General features: G+C 42.7%; 1 long non-coding RNA gene across 4 annotated transcripts in view; it reads right to left on the bottom strand.

Moving 5' to 3' along the window:
• Positions 1–457: 457 nt before the first annotated feature.
• The window catches only part of LOC142418265 (uncharacterized), a 124838-nt gene continuing 100494 nt past the window's right edge, over positions 458–24801 (bottom strand). For all 4 annotated transcript variants that reach the window (XR_012778233.1, XR_012778235.1, XR_012778231.1 and 1 more), the window contains 2 exons: positions 3283–3392; positions 458–574 (listed from right to left, as the gene is read on the bottom strand). This is a non-coding gene — a long non-coding RNA (uncharacterized LOC142418265). The remainder of the gene's footprint in view (positions 575–3282; positions 3393–24801) is intronic.

Here is a 24801-nt window from a genome sequence, read left to right as displayed (position 1 = left end):
AGGTGTATCAGCACAGAGATCATCACAGCTACCTAACGGAGGCTGTGTAAACCAGGAGGGCTCGCAGCCTCCCACACTACCTACTGCTGCCAGCTTCACCTGAGCTAGCAAGTTCAAAGGCAGCTCAGATGTGCCTGCATGAGCTCCGGTAACAGCTCTGCACTATCGACTGGAGCACAGTATAGAGGCGTGAAATAGAGTAAGAACAAACAACCTAGATGGCCTGGCAGAAACTGCGGCGGGGTGTCTCATGTCTTCTAGCAGGGCTGTTGATGGGAATGAACCCAAGAAAGGGCTATGTGGTTATGTGGGAGCATCTGCAGGACACACACACACACACACACAGAGAGATATAAAGTATTGGCCAAAATTGAGTAGAAACGTGGGGAGGACCCTAACAAGGCCAGGTGAATAGCAGCCCAGTACATACTGGTAAATAAAAAGCAGCAACCACGAGTAGAAGTGATTGGAAAGTCTCAGGCACTTTATTGACTTATAAACTGTGACACTCTGGAAAAGGGCTGGATCACTCCTGACAACAGCTCTGCGGGAAAGCTTCTGTAGAGTATGTCCTCTGTGCAAAAAAAAAAAGGCAAATGATGTATTATGAGGTATAAGAAACAGGGTGGAAAATACATTATAAACAGCACAATGTGATAGGTAAATGAATAATACACTGCCAACTGGATGCTGTGTTCAGTTTTGGTCAGTGCTTTTATAGGAGATAATACAGTCACAGAGGGGATTCAGATAAAAAATAATTAAAATGAGTAGAGGAAAGAAGAATTTTCTATATGAAAAGATAAAAAGGATTAGGTCCATTTAATTTAAAGATAAATAAGAAGGAATATATTAGAGGTTACTATATGATGACTCTAATACCGATGAAATATCCTGTGCTCCTATTCAACATTTCTCTCATTCAAAAAGTGGAAACATTACATGATAAAAATCCACAAGGTGTGATAAAAGACTGCATTTTTTCACACAACACAAATACAAAATTACTCTCTGGAACTCTTTGTTCTAGCAGGATTAAAATGGACCGAACGCTTATAAAGAAAATTAGAATATGCAAATTCATTAAGTTCAAGAAATATTTGTCAAGAAGTTATATACACCATCTTTAGATTAAACGATCCTGGTCTGATATCATATGCCAATTCCAGCACACAGTCAGCAGAGGATAAAGGAAGTACGAGAGGGAGGGTGGCATGAAAATAGTTTTTCTATAACTAATGGCATTGCTACTTCAAATATGATATCTCATGCCCTGTTGATATTAGATGCAAGAGTCACAAGTTGTTTATGAAGGTAAGATTCACTCTTTTCCAATGGCAAAGCTTCTGGCCCTATCCTTGCATTGCTGTAAGCCAGTGAACTTTAAACTCTGCATGTTTGCATGCGGGGAACCCACTGCCGATCCAGGCCCGAATGGTGCCGGCCCCGTGCCTCAGGCCAGAATAACACTGAGGAGAAAATCCACTTCTGGTGTGAAGAGGAGAAAACATTTTCTTGACAAATGATTTAAAAGAAAATAATAATACTGAGAGCTATTTGTAACTGCTTGGGAAAATCTGAACAAGTCCCAGTAGAGACAGACTGGCAGGCAGAGAGTGGAGGAAACACTGCAGTGATAATTAATTTATTATATAAATCTATGGCTTAGCAAGTGATTATCACTCCATATAAATGCCATGAGCAAAAAAGGAACATTAGAGCGTTCAGGAGCATTGACCAGCGTCCTTTTGGGAGGGAAGGACTGGTGTAGTATTGAACCTCCAGGAACAAGTGACTCATGACATGCTGCATGCATTGGCCAGATTCTTCCAAAACCAGAAGCTCTTCCTTCCCCCTACCCTTAAAAAGAGAACAAAACAAAACAAACCCCCCAAAATCCCTGAGCCCACAAACAGTACAATGAGAGAGAAAAAAAAAAAAAAAACTTTAAACCCCTGGTCTTCGTAACCCAGTTCCTCCTACATGCATTTCCCGCAAACTGTCAACATCCCACAGGAATCTACCCACGTTACACATCACAGCACAATGCTCCCGACAAAAGCATCTCAACCCATGATGTTTCAGGCAGCCTTTCAAACCGCCTTCAGTGTATCTAGGTTCACCAGCTCTGTAATTAGGTATTAAGTTTAAGCAATCCAGGAATTTATGCAGGGAGATACTTCTTTGGCTGTTCAGCATGATTTATGCCTGCATGGTCTAGCTGGAATGAACAAAGGTTTGTCCCATGAAGAAAATGAGACTTTCCATATCTCTAGTAGGCTCCAGTTCAGTGAAGCACTTAAACATATGTTCAGGTTCATCCCTATTTAGAATAGTATTTAAACAAGCATGGGTAGCTCAGCAGTCCTTTCAGTTCCATGGGACTAAAGCATGCATGTAACTGCTCTCCTAAACAGGCTTTAATTTATAAACAACATCAATAACAATGTTAATAATCATCATCATAACAACATCTGCTCTGTTTGGCTTTACATGACAACACCAGTCTTCAGAAGTGAACTATGATAAATTATAAGCATAGGTTCTTGCCATAAACAAAGCAGGAAAGATAACATTGTGAATAACATTGATCCTTGCCAATACAGTTTTCTTTGGTACATGCCAGAGTGTTGCAGGGTTAAAATGACCATTCGAAATGCCTCTTGGATGTGTGATTAACGCTCAGCAAGTGAATATTCCTACTGACCCAGAGAACTGAAGGCTCCGTCATGTATTTCATTTTAGTCTCCAACATAAAAGGTTAGGACAAAAAAGGTGGAAAAATATCATTCTAGGAGACCGGGAGGCAAAAGACAAAATATGGCAAAATGTAAGACAAAATTATCGGGTCACGTCAGCAGCCAGTCCTACAGAGGGCTGCATAGCATGTTGTCAGGTGTTTTGCTAATCATTACACTGGTACGTGTTGAGAGAAGGGATGTTAATGACTCTTCTCATATTCCCAAATAGTTGCCCAGAATGTGAATAACAACAAATTTGGCAATCAATTCTTGGAGTTTCAGCACCTATCATACCTAGAGTAACTCACTAATCTAAACATGCATCTGCCTCTGTTTTCACCACACATACCTTCATTGCCACAAAAACTGATTTACATTGTTATCTCTTAGGTGTATTAGATGACTTCCTGCGGCCCCTTCCAACTTTCAGATGAACTTCAGATACACCGTAAGCCAGACAACACATTGTAGCTCTACAGCTTCCAATGCACTATCAATCAGGACTGGTACTCTGGTATTCCCTTTATTTAATTTAATTTACCTTCCTAGATATTTCACTTAACAGTTTTGAGAAAAGTATGAGCCATTAGCATGCAGACCTCAGTAGTGTTCAAGGACACTGCTGTAGCTGTAGATGACCATCCAGCCGCTCTGCAATAAAGAACAGTAGTTAGTGCTTACTGTAGGGGCATGTTTTTCCAGGTGAATTTTTGTTTTTCTAAATCTAATCTTTATTCACGCTTCCTTGCCTTTCAAAGAAAAATGACAACATTTCATTACTGGTTAATTTTCTGAAGTAACCACTTTTGTAGTTGTATCTGAAAAAAACCCAAATCTTTGCACTTACTATATATATGGATATGTACATAAAACCAGATATATCCATAATAAAATACGCAGAGGTATCTCAATTATGCTCTTTTGCCAGGAAATATTCAAAATGACAAAAGAGCAAATTTAGTGGTCAAAAGACTCACATATCTCAACTGGTACATGGTGCAATTTTTCTATTTGATCTCTACTGTGACCTTATGCAAACCACAATATTTCAGGAAATGTCTGATCTTTCTAGTCAGTGATTGTGAAGCAACATTTTAAAAGAGGGTTTTCAGGCATATTACCAGTTTCTTAATCTGTGGAAATGCAGGGGAGGAGAAAAAGCACTCTTACCTTAGTCATTCAACACTGGTATTAATGATACGTTCATATATCTAATAACTTTCTGGTTTGTATTTGTATGTTAATATCAATGTAAACCAAATTGAAAGAAAAATCATAAAAGTGAGAATTTTTTAATGTCTTAGTCATCACTGAAAGGACAGAATGACAACATCTGGATGTTCTACCAGATGGTCCCAAACCTCCAAGCCTTAAGATCTGCCTGAGTGCAGCACCAGACCTCAAGGTTCATGATAAATGACTGAAACATGAAACATCTGGTTTGTTATACAATCACCTCTAAAAAAGTAAGCTTGCAACCCCCCCAAATACAAACATTTATTTCTTTAAAACCTGTCACAATTTTTTAATTGCTTAAAGCACTTTTGCAGTATCTTGAAATCAGGGAGGTTGCAATGGACCCTTGCCCAGCAGACATGCTTTGGGAGGAGGATTTGAGGCCAAACATCTCTGTGTTGGCTTCTTGTAGCGCCGCGGCATACTTAGCGTTGTGGGTTGCCATCCGCTGGGTCCTCTGAACTTGCCAGCTCAGTCATGACACCCTTGCGAGCTGCTGAGCAGGAACACAAGGCTCCTTTCCCCCCTGACCCAGGGGTCTGCAGGCGGCCAGGCTGGCAGTGCCTGGTGGGAAGCAGCAATAGGCAGCACCACTTTCTCAGGACAAGAGCAGGTAGAAGGCAGGAGGAGAAAGTGGCTGGAGCTCACTTCCCTTTCTCTTCAGTGGAAGTCAGCCCAGCTTGTTTGCACCTCTCAGCCTTGCTTTAAAATGATTCTTTTAAAAGCTGCATTCATTTGCTTTGCAGGTTTCTCTCCTTCTATGAGGCAAAGAGGAATAAAAGCGAAGAAAAAAAGTGGAATAAAAGTGGGTCAGCCCACTTGAAGGAGAGGCACCACTTCATTTCCATATACATGCAATTTTCTTCTTGTGTCAGCACGCTGCTTGAGGATGTGGCACAGAGGGAGGAGGGGTAAGGTGGATGAGCTCCAGTGGAGTTCATGCCCATGTTACGCTCTGGAGAGATGCAGCAACACCTGATAAACAGATATGCTCAGCCCACAGCTTTCCCATAGTGTAGCCACAGCTCACAGAAACCAGGAGGGGAGGGGGCAGCTTTAGCAAAAGGAAGTACGGGGTTGTCGACCTGTTTTTGTTTGTTTGCTTTTTGTAAAACTCATGGCGGCATAAAAAGCCAACATAAATGACAACTACTCATCATATCTGCAATTATTAGGAAGAGCTGTTCCTAGTTTCAGTCCTAATTATGGTGCTAGTAATTTCAGATTCTTTTTTAAGACGGTATGAGGGACTGCACAAAATCTGCCCATGGAAACAAGCAATGACCATAAAGGTGTAAAATGAGATAATTACAGTCTGAAACAAAAGAAAAAATGTTAGTACTCAATTCCCTCAATGATAATTACAACTTACATCTGATGGCCATAACTTAAGCATCTACTTAGGAACAGAAGCCATTTTGTTCCTTGTTAGTCCTAATTTACATTCCTACAACAGCGCTGGCATAAAAAGACAGACCAGTGACCAAATGGAAAAGTCTGCATAGTCTTGAAGCAAAACATGCTTAGGATTTAAATTCCCTTTGCTGCAATACCAGTTTCATTAGGACTGATCAGCTCTTTGCTTTCATTCACAACAGGCACAGAGGCAACCAAGCTCAGGTTCAAGAGTCTCTTGAAAAGCTCTTCAAGCCCACATGCCTTTCTCTGTCTCTGTGGTGTGAGAGCAGTGGACTTTTCAAGCTCTCCCGTGTGCTGTGGCACACCTGCTATTGAAAAACGCCGGTGGGAAAGATGAATAGCAAAGCTGCTTCCATTTTTCAGGTGGAGAAAAGTCTATTGTCAACAAAGTCCTCCACAGAAAAAGAAGGAAGATCATCGCCAGAGCAGCGCTGTAGGGTATCGAAGCCCTCGCCCGCAGCAGGTACGGCATCTCTCTTCGGTTATCGCTGACAACAAAATCCCGAGCCTTCATTTTTTTGCTTTCTCCTGAGAAGGTGTGTTTGGAGGGTTCTCCAGGAAGGCTGGAGCCCTTCGAGCACGTCGGGGTGGGACCAGCCCGTCCCAGCTGTGGGTGAGCCAGCAGCCAGCCCCCGGGTCTCTGCACCGGCTCCCCAGCCCGCCCCGCTTTCCAAAAGGAAGATGGTCGGGGCTGCGCAACAGGGAAGAATAAGGAAAAAGAGGAGAAAGAGCAATTATGAGAAGCAATCTCCAAATGATCGCCTCTTGATGTATTTATTTACACTTCTTTTCATAAATTCCACCGGCCACAATCCTAATCCCAAAGATTCTGAAATATGCAGCAGAACAGTTATTTTCCCCAGACTGGGATATGTTCACCAGCCTCAAGTCATTACTTGGAAACCCCTTCACAATTAAGTCTTTATTAAAACTTTTCAAGATAAATAGTAGATAAATTTAGACCAGGTTCCCTCCAGTTTTTGCCAGTAGAAACGTAAGTGTTGTGTGTCCTGCGGGACAAGTGATTTGTTGCCAATAATTTAACAGAGGGCTCGTCACAAAAATATTCCCCCTTCATCTGTAATAAGCTCCATGTCCCAGGTGTCTGTGTTTGTGCACACTCCTAAAGTGGACAGGTGAGAGAATGGGCAATCTGTTTGTTTGAGCTTTTTTCCCCTTGTAAACAAAAACACTTTTAAAATTAATTCATCCTAAAAAGAAGGCAATACCTTCTCCTTTAATACCATTAAGTCTGCAGGAAAACAAATGGCTCCACAGAACATTAGCAGTAATCAAAGGGCAAACAATCTATAGTCAATCAAAATAAACGTAACAGATGACACAAATCTACTTTCACTTACAGTAAATGAGCGTATATAGAGATCTACACGGGTAAATAGGCTTCTCAGAAGTTTCTTCTGAAGAAAACTCATAAAACTTGGAAATGCCAAATAGATATCTTTATGTCTCACTGTGCAGTCGCTCATAAACTTCATGTACATTTACTGTAAAAGTAACATTACCACTGATTATTACTGACTGAATACAAGCCAAATATTTCTTTGAAACAATCACATAAGGAATATATTTGCCATATTTTAAATAGCTAAAAGTAACTGATCATAGATGTAATTAAAAGAAGCCGTTTGTTACGGCATTATTCGAACATCCTGCTACCATGCAAGGTGTACTTTCTCACAGTATGCTAATCCCAGCCACGCTGGCCCCCTTTCTGCAAGTTCTTTTCCTGCGTTGTTCCAGCCTAGCAATCATGCTGCATATTGACATTTCTGTTCAAAGAAATACGCTTAGAAATGAAGTTCTTTGGCATTTCCGGAACTTCAGAGTGTTTTCAAGTGCACTTCCTAATGCCTTTTGCACTTGAGAAAGCCTCGTGTGTAATTTTAAAGAAGAAATATGAATTCTCATGACATGAAACATATGCCTTGTGAAGAATATAAATTCTGCAATGTGTGGCATAATAGCCACTCAGAATGTGCTGCTGTTATAAAGAGAGTCACACGCTTGTTTCTCTTGAATAGAATATTATTCTGTAAGTCACTGTGAATCAAAGGGTCTCCTAATCGATAAAGTACTGTACAACAAGCTCAATAATAACAGAACAGGGTTCAAAGAGCTGCAAGGATTAAATAATGTGGTAAGATGGAGATGGTCAAATATGCAAGGTGTATATTTAGGGTATTTTAGAAACTTTCACCCTGGTTTAATTACTTATCAAAGACATTTTAATGCTGCTTTGCAAGAGGTCTTTATCTTACTGAAAATTAGCTTTTCAATAAATTTCTGTTGCCCCTCAGGCCGGATCATTGCAGTAAAACTGCATTGATCAAGGAGTATAGTGATTGTCTTTCCCTGCACCTGACATTCCTACCATTTCTTTTTTAGTAGGTTTTTCTTTGATTTGCTCAGTTCTTAGCTGGTTTTATGCCTGTGAGAGCATATGACAGAGCTGAAGGGATGCATACTTAGTGATATTCAGCACAGCTCTATCATCCTGTTTTTGCACCAGCATAAAATTGGTATAATACAGTGATAAATCAGGCCTGTAACAGCTAATCCTTCATATCTCAAGAAGGCATAGTCACTCTCTGGCTTTTTAGGTACGTTTAGTTACTGTCATAGTTGCTCTCATAGCTGCTTTTTGTTTTTTAATCAAACTTACTGGTCTGTTTTGCCAGTCCCTTACACCTTGTGAACAGAAGCCTGAATTCACTTAGTTTTGAGAATATTCATCAGACTGGGGGATTTGGTTTTGCAGATTCCCTGTCAGAGGTATCTCACAGCTGTGGCTTACTAAACGCAAATGCTCACATTTGTTCATCATACAGAAGAAAACAAAACTGAACTGGTATGTGTAGCATAAGAAGTAAGTTTTTATAAGCCAGATGAAGACAGACAGTTCTGGCTTCTGGGATGCCTGTGTGTACGTACAGAAAGGATACCTCCCATCATGTCAGGGTTTGACGACTGCCACCGCAGTGCATCTGACTTTTTCAGCACTGTTTCGACATCTAGGCTGCCATCACTGTTAAAGCTGCAGTTTTGTGATAGCTGTCACATACATTTTGTTTTCAGCTGGCTTCATGTGTTTTAAAATCAATCCACAGCTCTTGCCATAAGGAGACATTTGTTTCTTAAGAGGAGAATGATGTGGAGAATGATGTGGGAAGAGAGACACCGTGAACACTTCCAGGGGGGCTCTCAAGGATGCGATCTCACAGCTAGAGCTCATGATTTCCTCTGAATATCTCAGGGGCGCTTCCAAAGTAGCTCAAGCCCATCTGCGTCCTATCTATCTGCTGTGGTGCCATGCTCCTGCCCTGCCTGCTCCCTTCCACCAGGGTGGGTGGGCTCTTGCCTGCCCATGCAGCGAGTAGGGAAATGCATTTCTGCCAATGCAGCTGAAAACTCGGCCTGCAAGGAAGCATTGAGCTTTCTGCAAAGTCAGCTCCTGCAGCCGGCTCACTGCCCGTGCAGCTGAGCCCTGGGGCTGGTGCAAGGACAGGACAGGAGCGCGTGACGGGAGCGGGCAGGACATCAAGCTGCCATTGAGCTTCATCTTCTGGTTATGGTTTCACATCTCTCCGAGTCCTGCCAAAGAAGAGGGAGGAGATCCTGCTCCTCATCCTCTCTCCTCCCCCAGCTACACGCTCCTGCCCCATTGCCCTTGGGATGGCTCTAGCAATCAGATAGCCCTGGGGCAAATCAATTCAGAGAATTGACCCAGTGGAAATCTAACACCGCATATAAATAAATATGCAAATAAAAGAACAGTTTGCTGCCAGATATGTCAACCTGTCAACTGAGCTGACTTGCCCTAAGGCCACACAATTGCCAAAGGAGGAGGGAGGAGGGTACCTGCAGCTGGGGAAAGGGAGCAGGACCTTCCTTTTCAGTGGAAAGTGGGTGCTGGCTTGACACAGCTGCTTTTTAATGTGTTTAACCCTCCGTTCCTGTGACGCCTGAGGTTTGGATGGAGGGGGGCTTAACGGGGCAAAATTCATAGAGGCAAATTTTAGCTCCTGGAGGTTCATCCACCAGGGTTGATCCTCTAATGAGTGGAGGGAAATGGACTTCTCTGGGCGAGCGACTGAGGACGCCCTCATCTCAGCTGCGATTATGGAGGGAGCCCAGAGACATTACTTCCTCTAGGGACAAGGCGGCCTTTGTGAAAAATCTGTAATGGCCATGATTTTCAGCTTGTCTCATCGCTGATCCCTACAGTTTTCCGTTGGAGGGCTGAAGGCCGGTAGGATGAGCTTTACCCCCTGAGCAGGGGCGTGCCTGGCTGGCTCCCCTCCTGGCAGCCCCCGCAGAAGCCATCTGTGAGCTCAGGAGCCTGCGGAAACCCCGCTGCCACAGAACTGCACGCTCAATGCCCTCCGCACAGGCAGGGCAGCAGAAACAAAGAGGGAGCAATAATGGTTCTGCGCTGTAGCTGCCACTGAATTAAAGAGAAATAGTTAACAAAGTTGTTCTTTTTCTTCAATACGTGCATTTAAAAATAAAGGATATCTGTATTTAAATAAAACGATCCATGTTTTTTACGACACTCTCATGATGCTTGCCTTGCACTTTCCCCATGACAACTTTTATGATTTATTATGACCAACCACTAGCCCTAGTAACAGCAGACACAGAACCTTGGCAGGAAAATATGCTACATATTTTAAAGTTGTTTTATACTAAACATGTATATTTTCAGTCCAATACAAGGTAGAGAGAAAGCCCCCAATGTTGTTCTAAACGGACAGTGTCTTGATAAGTTAAGAAAACCAAAAATCGAATTTCTGAGCCTCTCATACTAAAAATAAAATTGAAATAAACTTTAGGAAAAAAGCCCTTCTCAAATATTCTCCAAAGAAATGGTTATATTTTGCTATCTTGGAATTTCACCAGGACTCGCCGAGTTCTCTTCAATTTTATTTTTTCGCATAACCAGTCTTTTGTCCTCTAGTTTGTACTGGGCTGAATTTGCAGGGTCAGCTACCACCTTCTGTTACTGAATTCAGAAACATTCCTCTTTAAGCAATCTTGACTGTTATAAACATATTCTGAAATCATTTAACTGCCTATTAACTAAACTAAAGATTTCAAGATTGCTTTGCGTGTGCAGTACGTCAATAGGTTCAATTCTCTATACTTAATAAAATGCTGAAAAGTTTGTGTTCATGTGTGCATAGGAGGAAATGAGCAGTGGCTCCTAAACTGGTAACATTTGAAGAGTAAAAAATGTGGCATGTTTGCTTTTGCTGTACGAAATTCTTAGATTTCAACAGTCCTATCTCAGATGCGTTTGGTCTGTCAGTATAGTTTACCTCAGCTGACTCACAATTTTAATCACTGAAAAGCTCGTCACCTGTGCTACATGCTAAAATATTGGTAAATAATATATGTGGAAATGAGTTACTATTAATGTATAAGACATTGCTAGATTAATAATTTCCCATTATACAGAAGGAATTTGTCTAATTAAGGCCATTTATCTGTAAAAGGAATGAGTGTTTGAAGTCACCCATGATATGTATCACACAACATCATAAGAAATTATAAACAAAACCACACTGGGGAAAAAAAAAATCAATAAAAGAGGAAAGGGTACATTTCCCTACACAGGCAAGATAATAGAACTTTGGAGCTTTTGAAAATTCTTAAATGCTAGACACTCAAATAAAATGTTTAATTTATTCAAGATTTATTATCAAACATTAGTATGAAGACAGACCGAAAATGTTATGTGAGCAACTCAGTGAAACTTGCAGGGCACAGCATCATCTTATTTACTTTGTTTTAAATGTCTGCTCAATGCCTTGAACACACAAGACCTGTGCTTTATTTTAAGTTCTGCTGGATAATTCAGGGCAAGTCATTTCATCTCCTTGTGTCTCCGTTTTCTTCAGGCGATAATACACTGATCTCTGTGTTAAAGGATACTGGGATGTAGTATTGAAACTATTAAGTGTTTGATTATCCCTTCCTGAGCATCACTGCTCTTGCCTCAGGACAGCGCAGAAGAGAAATGACAAATACACACTGTTGTCCACCTTTCTTTGACCCTGCTTAGGAAAAAAGTTTTGTTAGTTAAAAGGTGTTGCTCACTGACACACCAAACACTAGGGATGAAATTCTAGTTTCATTAAAGACAATGTGGTTTTTGCCATCATCCTGGATGGAGCTGGGTTTCATGTGTCTTTGATAGTATTCTGCACGCTGCCTCATTTCAAACTACACTTATTATGTATTTCACTAATGTATCAACTTGTAAGGAAAAAAATCTCCTCTGGATGAATGTGACACATGAAGAAGGCTATGAGAAGCTGCCCTTTTATCCAGAAAGCTGAAGGATGGCAGCCTGGCTTAAAATTTACAACAGAAGTAAAATAACAACCTAAACTGTGGACATTATTTTGAGTCTAAAATACGCATCTTTGTTCTACGCCTCGGTTACCACTGAGGTATCAGATTTTTAAAACGTTGCCCAAGAAGAACAGGCAGTTTATTGCTATTCCCTGCTTCTGTTTTTCCCAAGCTTCAGCAATCAAATGAACAAGAAAAGTCACTTGTGCAAGGTGGAGTAGATATCTGTTAACATGCATGCTGATTTTATGGTGGAGTAGAAAGAACATAGCTCTAACTGCTCACTGAAGAACACTCTTAAACTTGCATTTATTTACATAGCATCTATGGCATTTAGCTGACTGAAGAGAACTGATTAGCAAGAAGGCTGTTAAACAGCAGTCCTATAGCAGGCACTGCACTGAGGATTAGAGGTTTATTTCACTAATTGGTGCCCTCCTGTAGTCTTTATGAGTCAATTCTAAAAAATAAAGGAGCACTCCGAACTACGTTTAGAATAAAAGCAGAGCGGTGCTTTTCACTGCACAGAAATCCCATAGCTGAGCTCTTTTAGAAATGAGTTTCGGATTTTCCAGTCAAATTATTCCTCTCCAGTGAATTCTTGCTTGCAGCGCTGTATCCTTACCACGCTGCTTCAGCAAACCCCAGATAGCATGGCGTGCTGAAAACCAGACCTGTAGCTGCCATGGTAGGCATGATGTTGCCTTAATTGTCCACCGCGGCTGCCTGGGATGGAGGAGCCACACACCTTTGTGAGAGCAGAGCCCTCGCATGGCCCCGGCTCACGAGCTGGCCGGCGGCAGCACCGCACACAAGGCGGGCAGGCGTGGCTTCCACCCCGCAGAGACAGCAGCCCAGAGGCTCCTTATAATGTCATCTCTGCAGGAGTACAGCGTGTGCACCCACAGGTTTGAGCGATGCCATGGGAGTGCAGTGGCTGCGCGGCGGGACCTGGGGAGCTCCAGGACATCCACCGAGGAGCAGGCATATCTTGCAGATGAACTACACTCGTTACAGGGAGGACTAAAGAGAGAAACAGGTTTCAACGAGTTCCCCCTTATGTTTTGAAGAATGTTTTATCATGAGTAGGCAGAAATAAAGCTCTCATCTCTGTGGTTTTAACAGTAATCTGAAACAAGGAGATGCGCACGCTGAACCCTGAAGAGCAGCGTTGGTCCTAACGTGATGGGCAAGAGGGCTACCTGGCTCCAGCTGGCTCCCGGAGGTTTCCAGGGCACGGAGCACCACTAGAGGGCTCACAAAGTATTGAAAGGGTTATTGCATGCGGTGCGTGAAAAACAGTCTCATTTTACTTCCCGTTCCTCCATCTGTACATGCAACGTATTTCAGAACCGAACCTGCTAAAGCGTGCCTTTACTGGAAAGTCAGCTTCACGGACTGTCACGGGCTCATCTCCGTATGGGGACACCACCACCCTCTGACCTCTCCTGTGTACGCAGGCCTTCCATGTAGAACAACTTTGGCCTGATCATGCTGCTGGGTACCCAGTAGTCACTAACCAGAGGCAGCCATTCAGCAAAACAGCGACTGCCATTACCAGCGCTTCCAGAGGAGTGAACGAGTTCAGCGCATCAGGTATAGCAATATCGGTGCATCGCATATTTCGGTGCTTCAGAAAGAAAAGAAAAAAACACGACCTTCTTTCCCTTCCTCTTTCCCCATAGAAACCAACCAAAAAAAGCTTTAGTAAAGCTAATTGGAAAGAAGACAGACACGGCCCTAATATTTGTACCTTCCCCAATTAGGGGATTCTCATAAATTCTGGGACAAGAGGCTCTCAGGCATATGACGATTTTGGTATATCGCTCATGGGGTCAGGGCGGTTGGCCATCTCTACAACAAGATATAAAAGCTATTTGTGGCAACTAGTAAATAATGCTAACTACCCCTAAAACATGCTTCCTCTTAAGGATCAAGATTTACCTTTGTAGATGGGGGAGAATACAAAACTAGTATAATGGGTTTTCTTTTCCCCTTCTTACCACTCATTAGCCCTGAGGACTTTGTTACAACATTTGGTGTTGAGAGTAGAAATGTTCTAATATACAGCCCCAGACTAAAAAATGTGAAAGCAATAATCACAGGAGTATTTCAACGCTAACTAAAATGAATTTCCTTCTTTTTTCTGCTCTTTCTTTTCCCTTTCCTCTCTGAAAGAGGCTGCCAAGGGAATTATTATGATTACTCTGCATGTTTTGCAGATGGTTGGCTGCTGCACGGGGTTCTCAAGAGAGGTCAACATCCTATAGCATCCAGCTTGGATGCTGCCCTCCACACCAGCTGAGCTATGGAAGTCCTTAGTCAGCAGAGCTTTTGCTGACATGCTTAATTGAAGTCTCTGGGACAAGTCACCTCCTCGAAGCTCGGATTGAAGCATTTTCCTGAACTGGGACTTAATTCTACTCTCCTATTAAACCCAATAGAAATATTCCACTTTCCAGGAATGGAAGTTGAAGAGGACTTTTAATTTTTTTTTCTATTTGTATATACATAAATATGTACACGGACACACATGCACACATAAAAGCTGCAACTTTGAGGTGTTCAGAAGCCACGTTCAAGGATGTTCTCAGGAGTTTCAGCTACACCTTACAAGTTTTCTTCTCAGGGATACCAGTGACACAGACTTTGGTTGTATCATGCCAACAGTGTGAGGACAGGAAGCTTTCCTGCCTTTTGACTTTGCTATATGGCATGCAGACAAGCAGTTTGGAGAGTCCATAGTCACAGGCTGGTGGGAGCAAGGAGGCTGTATGTTTATTTAATCTGTAGCCTTCTGGTAAATAATCAATAAATCCACCTTTCTGGTGCCACTCCACAGTAACGTGGAAGAGGCAAAGGGACAATACTGACATAATGCTGTAACACCCACTTGTAGGGTCCCCTGCTTTCCATATATATGCCGGCAATGTGGACAGACTGTATTTAGCCCCTCTCCAGGACTGGACTGACTAAGAATCAAAACAGAAACAGCAACTGCCCCAAAGGCTCTCTTTGTTAGGAGATTAGGATACGCACCTCTGCTTCTCCTTTTAAAGAATGATGATACAACAAATCCAGACTTTCAGCCCCAAAGAAGGGCAGAGGACCAGTTGCTGCAGGTTGTCTTGGGGCCAGCCATCCCACGTGGCTGACCGTGAACCTGGGTCAGGAACAAGCATTGCTGCTTGTATTAAGACTTTGCTCCTGCCCGGGCAGAGTGCTGGGATGGCATGAACTCCAGCTGCCCAGAGCCTGGGGAAGGGCTCCAGAGCATTTGCCCCGGGGGGAGAGAGAGACAAACAGTGCTCTGTCATTCCAGGTCCACAGAAGACCAGAGCATCACTCCATTCTCCCTTACATGCGTCCTGAAATAAGACTGAAAATCTGTCTTCGTTAAAGCAGTATCACCCTTCAGGACAGGAACATTTTTCCCTGACACTTCTATTTCACAGGCACAAATGCATAGAGGTGAATATGTTGAATAAACAGGCTGAGATTTGCAAAGCCACCTTGAGTAAAAACTGGATTTTCACATCCTTTAGGTACTTAGAGCCTCTGCCCTCATTATCTGAACTGCACCCACAGAGGCAGTCCCTGCAAATGTAGCATTTTACAAGTTTGAAAATAAGTCATTATTTTCAAACCAATGACTTATAACACAGATATATCTGCTCGTCTGCGTCAACAAGGGTTGTATGAATCCTAGATTTCTAAAATGCAAATTACCTATTTATGCTAGAAATTGGGGGATCCACTATAGTTTATTTCAAGGTGGGCTTTTTCATTTTGAACGTTTTTCACAAAGATGCATACCACTATTTAAGTATGATGAGGTTAGCATAAACCAACAAAAGCAAAGAAATCGTAAGCTAAGATTGATGATACATTCCTAACTCATGCTGTTGTGCCTAATTATTGCAGGACTGCCAACCAGCTCATGATAATTACATACTGCAAACAGAGCTGTGGGGGGAAAAAAAAAAATCATTGTTTTGGGTTCATATTACTTTCACTGAACTTTACTGGCATGTTTGATTCATATCTCCTTTTTATGTTTTGAGCTCATAGAGTCTGCAAACTCAAATACAAACCTCCTGACGGATCAGGAAGAACAAGGCTGGTTTTCCCTCCAGACTCTTGACTAAAGCACGACGACAATCTTGTACCATTTATTACCACAAAAACATGCTGTTCTTGCTTCTCTTCACAAAGTACTCTTCGCCAGCCTCGTTATTTCCAGAAGAGACACCAGCCAGTCTTGTTTCTGTTTGTAGACGGCATATGAGAAAAGGAGGGGGCTTTGAAGAGCACGGGGAAAGAGCTGTGTTACGCCCAGTGACCGCAGGTTTCTGTCGGTCTCTTTTTTGCTGTTTCCTAGAGTTCAAAAGCAGACGCTTCTCTCCATTCTCTTACTGGATATGAGTATAGTTTCAATCCCAGAGCAGCGGTATCTAGAGAGGAGTTTAATCATTTTTACTCTCTCATTTTACACTCATATGTCCTTAACCCAATTTAGATGGTCAAAGCACTCTGGGACAGCGATTTTCATTTGCTCAATATGTACACAGTCCCTAGCACTACAGGGTCCCACTCCAACGGAAAACATTAAGTGCTTTTCTGAGATAAATGCTAAATAATTGATCACGAACCCCTAAATCATACAATGCAATGTAATTTCTTCTCCCTGATTTTGTTACGCTATTATTTATATCAGCATACGGTATTGATATAAGAAATTTGTAATGAAGTCCCAGAGACGCTTTGATTTAATGTGGTTACAGGGACTATCATTGCAAGTGGCAACAAATAGCTCTAATGGATTTTCTAGTACCTTGTTTTCATCATCCATAATAGACTTTCATCTGCGCTGGTCGGAACTGTAGGACGCCCGTGTCTTCTGCACCCAGACTTTAACAGATCTATATTTTATGGCCCTACAGTAAAAGTAATTGCAGGTTTTATAACGTCTGTGTACTGCTCCAACTGAAAGCAATCCATTTAGAGACTTCCGGAAAGTTGAGGTGTTTCGGTTACAAATGCATGAGCTGAGACGGACTCCGGTCGCGCAGCCGGCAGGTTACCAGCCTCCTTTTAATGAGGGCACATTCCAGAGATCTAACTTTCTTTTCCTTTGTAGTAATACCAAAGTAGAAGAAATTTTGAAACACGAGGGGTTTAAGCTGAAAGGGCCCTGCCCCTGCGTTTTATCAGTTCAGAGGAAGCGCAGAAACTTGGTCATCCAGAAGATGCTGACAGCTGGAACTGCCAGCGAGGGCAGCGTGCCAGGGCAGCCGCTCACCCCCTTCCCGAATCAGACCCTTCGGCTGCAGCTCACAGTTGACAAAAATCAAGAATCAATTTTGACTCACTGTCTGACCTCAAATTAGCTTTCAAAAGCCATGCAACAGATCTTGACAATCTCACCGTAGGAAAGCAGGAACTAAGGCAACTGGAGAAAAACAAAATCACTTCTTTTTTGTGTGTGTGTGTGTGTTGAATGATGGAGTAATTATACCATCTACCTAAAATTCAAGGGCTCTGCCAAGCATTCATACCTACACAACCCTCCGCGGGGCTGCCTCCTGCCCCCATGGTAACAGCCAGCCCTGCAGCAAGAATTTGGCCCAAGGAGCAGGAGAAGGTAACAAGGGAATGGGGTTTTTTAAAGGCACAAATGCCCCTAAATGCCGGATCTGCCATTTGTGCCTCTCAAGACCAAGAATAACTCGGTCTGAATGTTAACAGTGTCTTTTTACTGTATGTGATGAATGGATTAATCCTGTTATTATCAGAATAATTAATCTTGCTTGACAGTCCAGGCAAAAAATCCAATATGCTGGATTCCACAGACATGGCAGTGCTTCGTAATATTTTGTTATCTTTTCAATGTATAATTAATAAGGAGAGTAGGGAATCCAGGAGAATCAGCCAGCATTGAAATAAGCAGAAAACAGAAAGTTAAGATATCTGGAGCTGAGTCTCAGCTATTTCAATGACAGTATCAATTGAAAGGAAAGTCCCCAACTGGGAGACGGACAAGATCCAGTTGCAGCTGGCGACAACACAGATGGCACTTGCTAAATTATCTGAAGCCATTTTTGTCATAACATGAATTATATGCTGTTAGTGATGAGTCTAATTTTAAAATGTTATTGTTTTCACAGTATAGTCCTTGACTGGACTGCTCCAGATGTACGAACTGGAGAGAAAAGGATAGCCAGCCTAGACCCTTGGCATCCTCAGGCTCCTGAAAGGAGCCATTCAGCATGAAAACCTATGTATGGCTAAGTAGGAAAAAAAGTATGCTTATGGGTAAGCATGGGTAGGCAGTCTCATGGGTAGGCAGTTAGAGAATCCCTGTACTAATCATATAATTTTTTATTTTCAGAATAGCACCCCAAAATTACAGACTTTCCTTGACCCAAACAATGAACGTTCTTCCTCTAACTCTAGAAAACCATGTGAATTAAACACTTATTTCCAAACACTGTATTTCTTGGCATAAAAATAATTACCTCCCCTCCCAGCGCACACACATTTTCTTCTTACACGCTTTTTTCCCCAGGTTAAATACTCATCTGAGGCTGCACAGCTGACCATACAAAATTTGTTACATGCTTGGTTCAGCTCACTACTTGGAAAATAAGCAATAATGTTCTGCTTGGAGTTCCTACATGGACCAGTGGGGGCTGCCTCTCTGCTGCAACCTTCACTTGGCCTGGAAACCACCTACCTGCTGTGGCTCAGAAGCTGTCCTCAGCAGGGCAGGCACCAGCTCATACCTTGTTGAGTGATAGCAAAACTTTTATTCCTATTTTCAAAAAAGAACTGTGGCACTTCAGGAAGAGCTGCTGAATTACATCATTTTGCAACATCCCCAGCTGAATGTACTATAGAGCGATTCCGTGTCGCTTCAAATTGCTCATGAGGAACTGGTGTGCTGGTACATGGACCTGATATGGGACTTTGGGGGATTAACTCCTACATATCACTGAATCAATTCCCGAACAAACATGTGAACTCATCCTGATAAGGAGGAATATTCTGTTTCTACAGCTTTTACAGCTGGAACACAGAGGGAACAAACCAAAATATGGCTCCAGAAAATAAGCAGACAATATGTGTGCTTGTGAGCACCAGGTTAAACTCAGTCTCCTGAAGCATACAGTCAAGACTGGGAAAAATGTGATGCCTTGGCTAATCAGGCCTTGCTCATTAGGTCGTGCCATAAATAGCAAAAGAGGAGTGACAGAAGTGGCACAAACTAATGTGGGGGTCGGGGACATTGGGCCCGATGTCCCCGAGCAGCTGTGTGGGTCCCTGACCAAGCCGCAGGGCTGCAGGCACGTAGCAGCAAAGCTTCCCCATTTGCATCTAGCCTTGCTTCCAGGCTATGCAGATCCCAACACTAGCGGAGCAAGAAATGTGCTTGGCATTTTATACGGGAGTGGGAAAGATGCAAAGGGCTTCATGCTTTTCTAAAGGACTTGCAAGGTTGGTTTGTCACCTTCTAATGCTCTGTTTAAAAGCATTACTATTACAAAGCAGCATGATTTGTTTCCAGTGGAGCCCATCACTGTGGTAGCCATCTATCAGACACTGGAGTAGGGCAGTCCTGGCCAAGTTACTGCTTGCCTGGCTTGCACACACAGGCAGGTCTCTTAGCTTCCCAGGAACTACATACGGGGCTATGGGGAGAAGAATTTGGCCAGGTTGTTAATCAGAGAAAAAACAATCCGTGGGACAGATACTCAGTTGTGGTCACTTGGCACAGTCTCACAGACTTCAGCTGAACGTCTTTATGCAGCAGCAGCAGCAGGGTCTGGTCCCTTGAACGCCTGAAGGGAGGCGGGAGGAGGACTGTAAAGGAGAAAGCCATAATCACAGGGAAAAATGTGTTTACTGGGAAGCTCTGTGTTTTCTCAGATCAATGCGAAAGGGTGTTATACTATACAGAGATGTAAAAATGACATACTCAAGCACCTCCTTTTCCCCACTAACCAAAACCCTAATACATCATTTCTCTTTCTCGTGAACGGCTGATGTTGGTACACCACACTTTACCCAGTTTCAGGTGCCCCTGCCATTAGCAGCTCCGACAACTTTCTCTCACACAGAACTCCAAACCCAGATATTACCAGTAAGGAATGTGCCCAATTCACTTCTACAGAAAGCAGACTTTGTTAGCAGATTTTCATGAGCTCATGGATGTTCTTAGGTGTTCAAAACACATTGTGCAACCAGTCAGGCCATTCTCCTGTGCTCTTCTGTTTCTTCTATTCCCTCCACCCCAGCCATTTTTGTAATGTCCATTTCACGTCCCCTTCTCTTTCTGAGCTCTGCTCAGATTGTATGGTTTGGATTAAATGCATTCAAAGTCCAAGCTGTGGCCCAGCAGCCGTTTAATGATAAAATTAGTCTTACAGCTTGAAAAAGGCACTCCCACTTCCACCTCCTAACCGTGATAGCTGCAGCTTTTCTTGTGTTGGATCTTGAGCCTTGTGTGGCCCCTGAGAAAGGCAGCTCCGCTCAGCAACCTGTCAGGAAAGGGAACCAGTAGAAGCAAGCAGGTGGAGAAGAGGCTGCTGGTCATGGCGGCTGCTGGTGCCCAGAGAGGGACCCAGGTGCCTGGGGTGGCTGTGGGCTTTGGCCTGCCACCCTGCTGCCATGCCCCGACCCCTCAGCCCTCAGCTGGCAACCCCCCCCTTGCCTATGCCCCACAGGACTAACTTGAACTGGAAAAGGACTAGTAAAAAGAGTTGATTTAGGGTTTCATGCCTCCTCATGGACCCTGCTATGCCCTTCCCCATGGGTCAACTCCACCTGCTATGAGCAACCCCTTTCACTCAGAGGTTTTCCATATGTAGATTACTGCAGTGGCCTTGCCATTCCCTGTGGGTTTTTAGACCACCTTTTATTTGTTAATTCTGCCTTGATTTGTTAATTCCTTATGGTGAACTGTTTTATCTAAATGCCACTTCAATACCTACTTTGCCTAATCACTCCTTTCCTGTTCACACTCAACCTTTTCAACAAGGATTTGGGGAGAGAAGAGATTCAGGAGAGGATGGGAGCTGCTATTTTACTTTGCTTTTTCCACTACCTCCATTCCTTTTCTTTTCCTTGGCTCTAAGAAAGGATACAAAATTTCTCAGTCCCAGTGAAATATCATCTTCTACCTATATATTTTCTGTACTGTGTGATATTTATTTGCGAAGTATGTTTCCTATGTATCTCAATCTGAAGATTCAAAAATCATCGTGCTTTGCTTTGCAAATCCTACATCTCCTCATTTTCCAGTGATCTCACAATGTAAATACTAATAGCTACAAAAAATAAAATTAGAGAAAGTCAGTACCCTTACATCAAGTACAGCTTTCTGCATCGGACAGAAATTAATATTTTTTAATTATTTTCTTTTTCCTCAGTGCTGACTTGGGCATTAAAACCTTTCACCTTGCTGCAGTTTGACAAAGGAAACCAGTGACAAGAGAGACAATTCAATCACTCCTGGACATCTACCACCTTCTTGCAGAGAGATAGCCAAACATTTCAAATATGAGTGGACTCGAAGACCATAGTAGGTAATGGAAACCTGTCAGCCGACATTAATACTCAGACCTTTCATTATTTCCTTCCGAGCTAAAACGAAAAGAACAAATTCCACAATCTATATAGCAGATCATAGATCGTTAGGTGAATGGTAGGATCTTGAAAAGGGTTCTCACGATCTCTGTGGCACCCAGCTGCTGATTAACCCATCTTCTCGACCCAACAATGTAATTTTCGCTCAGCCACCATACCTCTCTCATCAAAGATGGCCCTTGAGTCTTAATGGAGCTCTCATGAAAATGTACAAAGCAGGATCACTGCTGCCCTTTCAAAGCTTCCCAAAAATCAAATGCATTTTGCAGCCACAAGGTCTGTCAGACACCTGGCAGAGGTTAGACACTTACATGTTATGATTAGAGATCATCAGAGCTTTCTGACACTTACATGTTATGATTAGAGATCATCAGAGCTTTCTGACACTTACATGCTATGATTAGAGATCATCAGGGCTTTCCTAGAGGAAAACTTGGTCAACAGCGAGAGATGAACCAAACCCCCAGATAGTGTATACTCAGTGAACATCGGGAGACTGAAGACACAGTTCACATGGACTCTGCCTGGACCCTTGGCACATCTCCAGGGACTCCTCTGCTCACAGGATCCAAGGTACGTTTCTAGTGCTTTGAAATCGTGCTGCTTGGAGATAGTCATCCATGGAGCTGAAATGAAGGTTCTGGAGCTCTTAATCTAACTGAGCTCAAGCTCTGCAGCAGAGAGCTTGGAAATTTCTGAAACTTTTATTTTAATGGCGTCTCTTTGGGTGGCGATGTGCTTTCCCATGGGAGCAGGGCTGGATTCTGGGAGTCCTCTCCAGAGCAGTGGACGTGTTGGCTGAGCCAGCTGGTCTGAGGCTCAGCACACTCTCAGTCCCACCATGAAGCAGACTGCAGAAGTGTGCTGTCAGGGAAGGACAGGACTGGGAGCATAACCACCAGCCACAGAAACAGACTTGTTCTTCAGCAGCAAGGATCAAGAGATGCAAGTCCAGGTTTGCTAGTGCCCTATTTCAATCATTCTGCAACCATTTTTTCAATTGGTTCACAACTTCAAAACTTTTGGGTTTGTTTGACTCATAAATACGATGTGAAGTTTATGGTTTTTTTTTTTTAAGGAGCTTTTTGCAAACTAGAAATCCTGTGTTTTCAGCTGTGGCAGTTGCAGACTAACCCAACCACGGATGGCTACAATATTGTCTTGTTTTTCTGCACTCATTTCGTTGTCTCTAGCTGGTATTTCTCATTGTACTGTTCAATTTGTAACAGGACTACCCTTCAGCTTATTTGTGTACAGGGCTAGCCACAATAGGGCCATGTTTCATAATTGTGTTGAGGTAATGCCAAAGGCTCTCAGCAAGAAATAATAATAAATGACATGACACAACTGTGCTGAGTCACACCTTTTTAAAGCCCAGCTCTTTTTGAGGGACACAAGAGCATAGATAAAAACAGCCACAGGCGGCAAAGAGCCCCTTCTGAAAACAGCTCCTGGTAACTCATTCAAGTCAGTGGTCATAAAGAACAATAGCACAGCTGTTGGATAAATGGGATGCTTACAACTGCACACAGAAAACCTAAAAATTTCAGCAACAAACCCATTAGCCTTTACTACATGAGTGGTACAGGACCTGCTGTTTCAGTAATGCTCTGCTGGGTCACATAAAACCTGTAGAGAAAACGCAGAGAGGTCTGGCATCCATCCATTCCTCCATCTGTCTGAGGGCAGCTGGGAAACTGCCCCAGTCAGTCCCCAGACTCAGGGATGCTCTAATGCTGCAGCCAGTGCCAGTGCATGCGAACTGTTACATGACCAACATGTTCAAAAGCCTCACTTTGCAATAAATGCCTTATATCATCTCTCATTAACAATTAAAATAAAAGCTCCGTTATTTACAGCTGTTTCAGTCAGCCCTGCTCCTAGGATATATGTTCCCGAAATAATGAAATCACAGATCATCAGCACCACTTCTGGATCATCTCATCAGCCTATGTCCATATCCAGCACAATCCTTTTTACCAGGAATTTTAAAACTGTTTTCTACCACATTCCAGTGGCATCAGTAACCCATGGCTCCATGCAAGACTGTGGAGAGCATATTCTGAAAAATACATGGTGTATATTAAAATCACATGAGTAGGGACACATCAGAACATAAAACAAAGATATCCTGAGCCTGGAACTACTGTTTTTTTCCTAGGGTTTTGTTTTGGGTAAGTGGTTTTTTTCCGGCATTAGATAGTCCTCCTAATTTGTTATGACTTTTAAAAAAAACAACCTAGGAATGAAGGAATTAGATTAAGTCCTTCCACTTAGTTAATTTCCATGATCTAATATTGCCCTCATGTTCCAACACAGCTCTGCTCTCTGCTGACGACGTCAGGGCTGAGGAAATCTTTCAGAAGGCAGTTTCAATTCAAGGGCAAGGCAGACCAGAGACCACTTAGTTCCCCAGAAAAAGTATGCTCAGTTTAGTGTGCTTGTAGGCGAGCCAGAAACTGTAACGAGAACACTTAGGAAACCAAGTCCCCTTGGATATAGATGATCAATAATGTTCTCGACAAAGTTGAAAACAGTTCAGAACATGGTGTCTCACCAACTTGCACTGTAATGTTTTAGTGTAGTTACTGTGGATCTCATTTCTGGCAATATCTTGAAACAGCAATCAATACTTGCCCAGGGTACGCTTTCCCATTTATTCTGTTATCCAGCCAGTGGCAACAACAATCATTTAAGATCAACTAAGCACTGATATGTTGCTAATGATGAGTATCTACTGTACGGGTAACAAGGATCAAGACCCTTCCATGCTGGATCCTACAGAAGAAAAGATGCCCAGGTACCCATCGCTATAGCATCTGAGGAAATTTTGCATAAAATGAGTAGCGACAGGAAAGTCACCAGTGGATTTCCTCCCCTCTCATCCTGCAAATAAAAATGTTACCACAAAGACAGTGGTAACTAAAAAGAAATGTACTATCTATTGAGTGGGCTAAGCTTGCATGGAGGAACAAAGAGAGGCAAATATTTTAACAATATGGGAATTAGGGGCAGCAAGGTAAAAAAAGGTTGATTTTGTGGGACTGGCTCCTGGTATGTGCTCCTATTGTTTTTGTGTTGTTCTGTATTTGATGTTTGCCAAAAATGTCGAAGTGTGAGATGTAAGATTTTGTTTTATGTCGATATATTATGAAGGAAGTAAAGCAAACCAATCCATCAATCCAGTGGCTGATGTTTAACCTCCTTTCTCCCTTACACTTGCGTATGTCTGCTTCTCCTGCACTTCCGAGAAACCATGAACTGTCTCATCCCCAGGAAATACAACAAACCTTAAACTGCAGAAACAAAAAGCCTTATTGAGCATTTGGGAAATGTTCTGAACAACACTACCTGTCTCCTGCGGCAAAACATTGCAGCA

The sequence above is a fragment of the Mycteria americana genome, chromosome 1 (assembly GCF_035582795.1).
Source record: "Mycteria americana isolate JAX WOST 10 ecotype Jacksonville Zoo and Gardens chromosome 1, USCA_MyAme_1.0, whole genome shotgun sequence".
NCBI classification, from domain to species: domain Eukaryota; kingdom Metazoa; phylum Chordata; class Aves; order Ciconiiformes; family Ciconiidae; genus Mycteria; species Mycteria americana.
The sequence above is the reverse complement of the archived record's forward strand: the minus strand, read 5'-3'. Positions and strand labels throughout refer to the sequence as shown.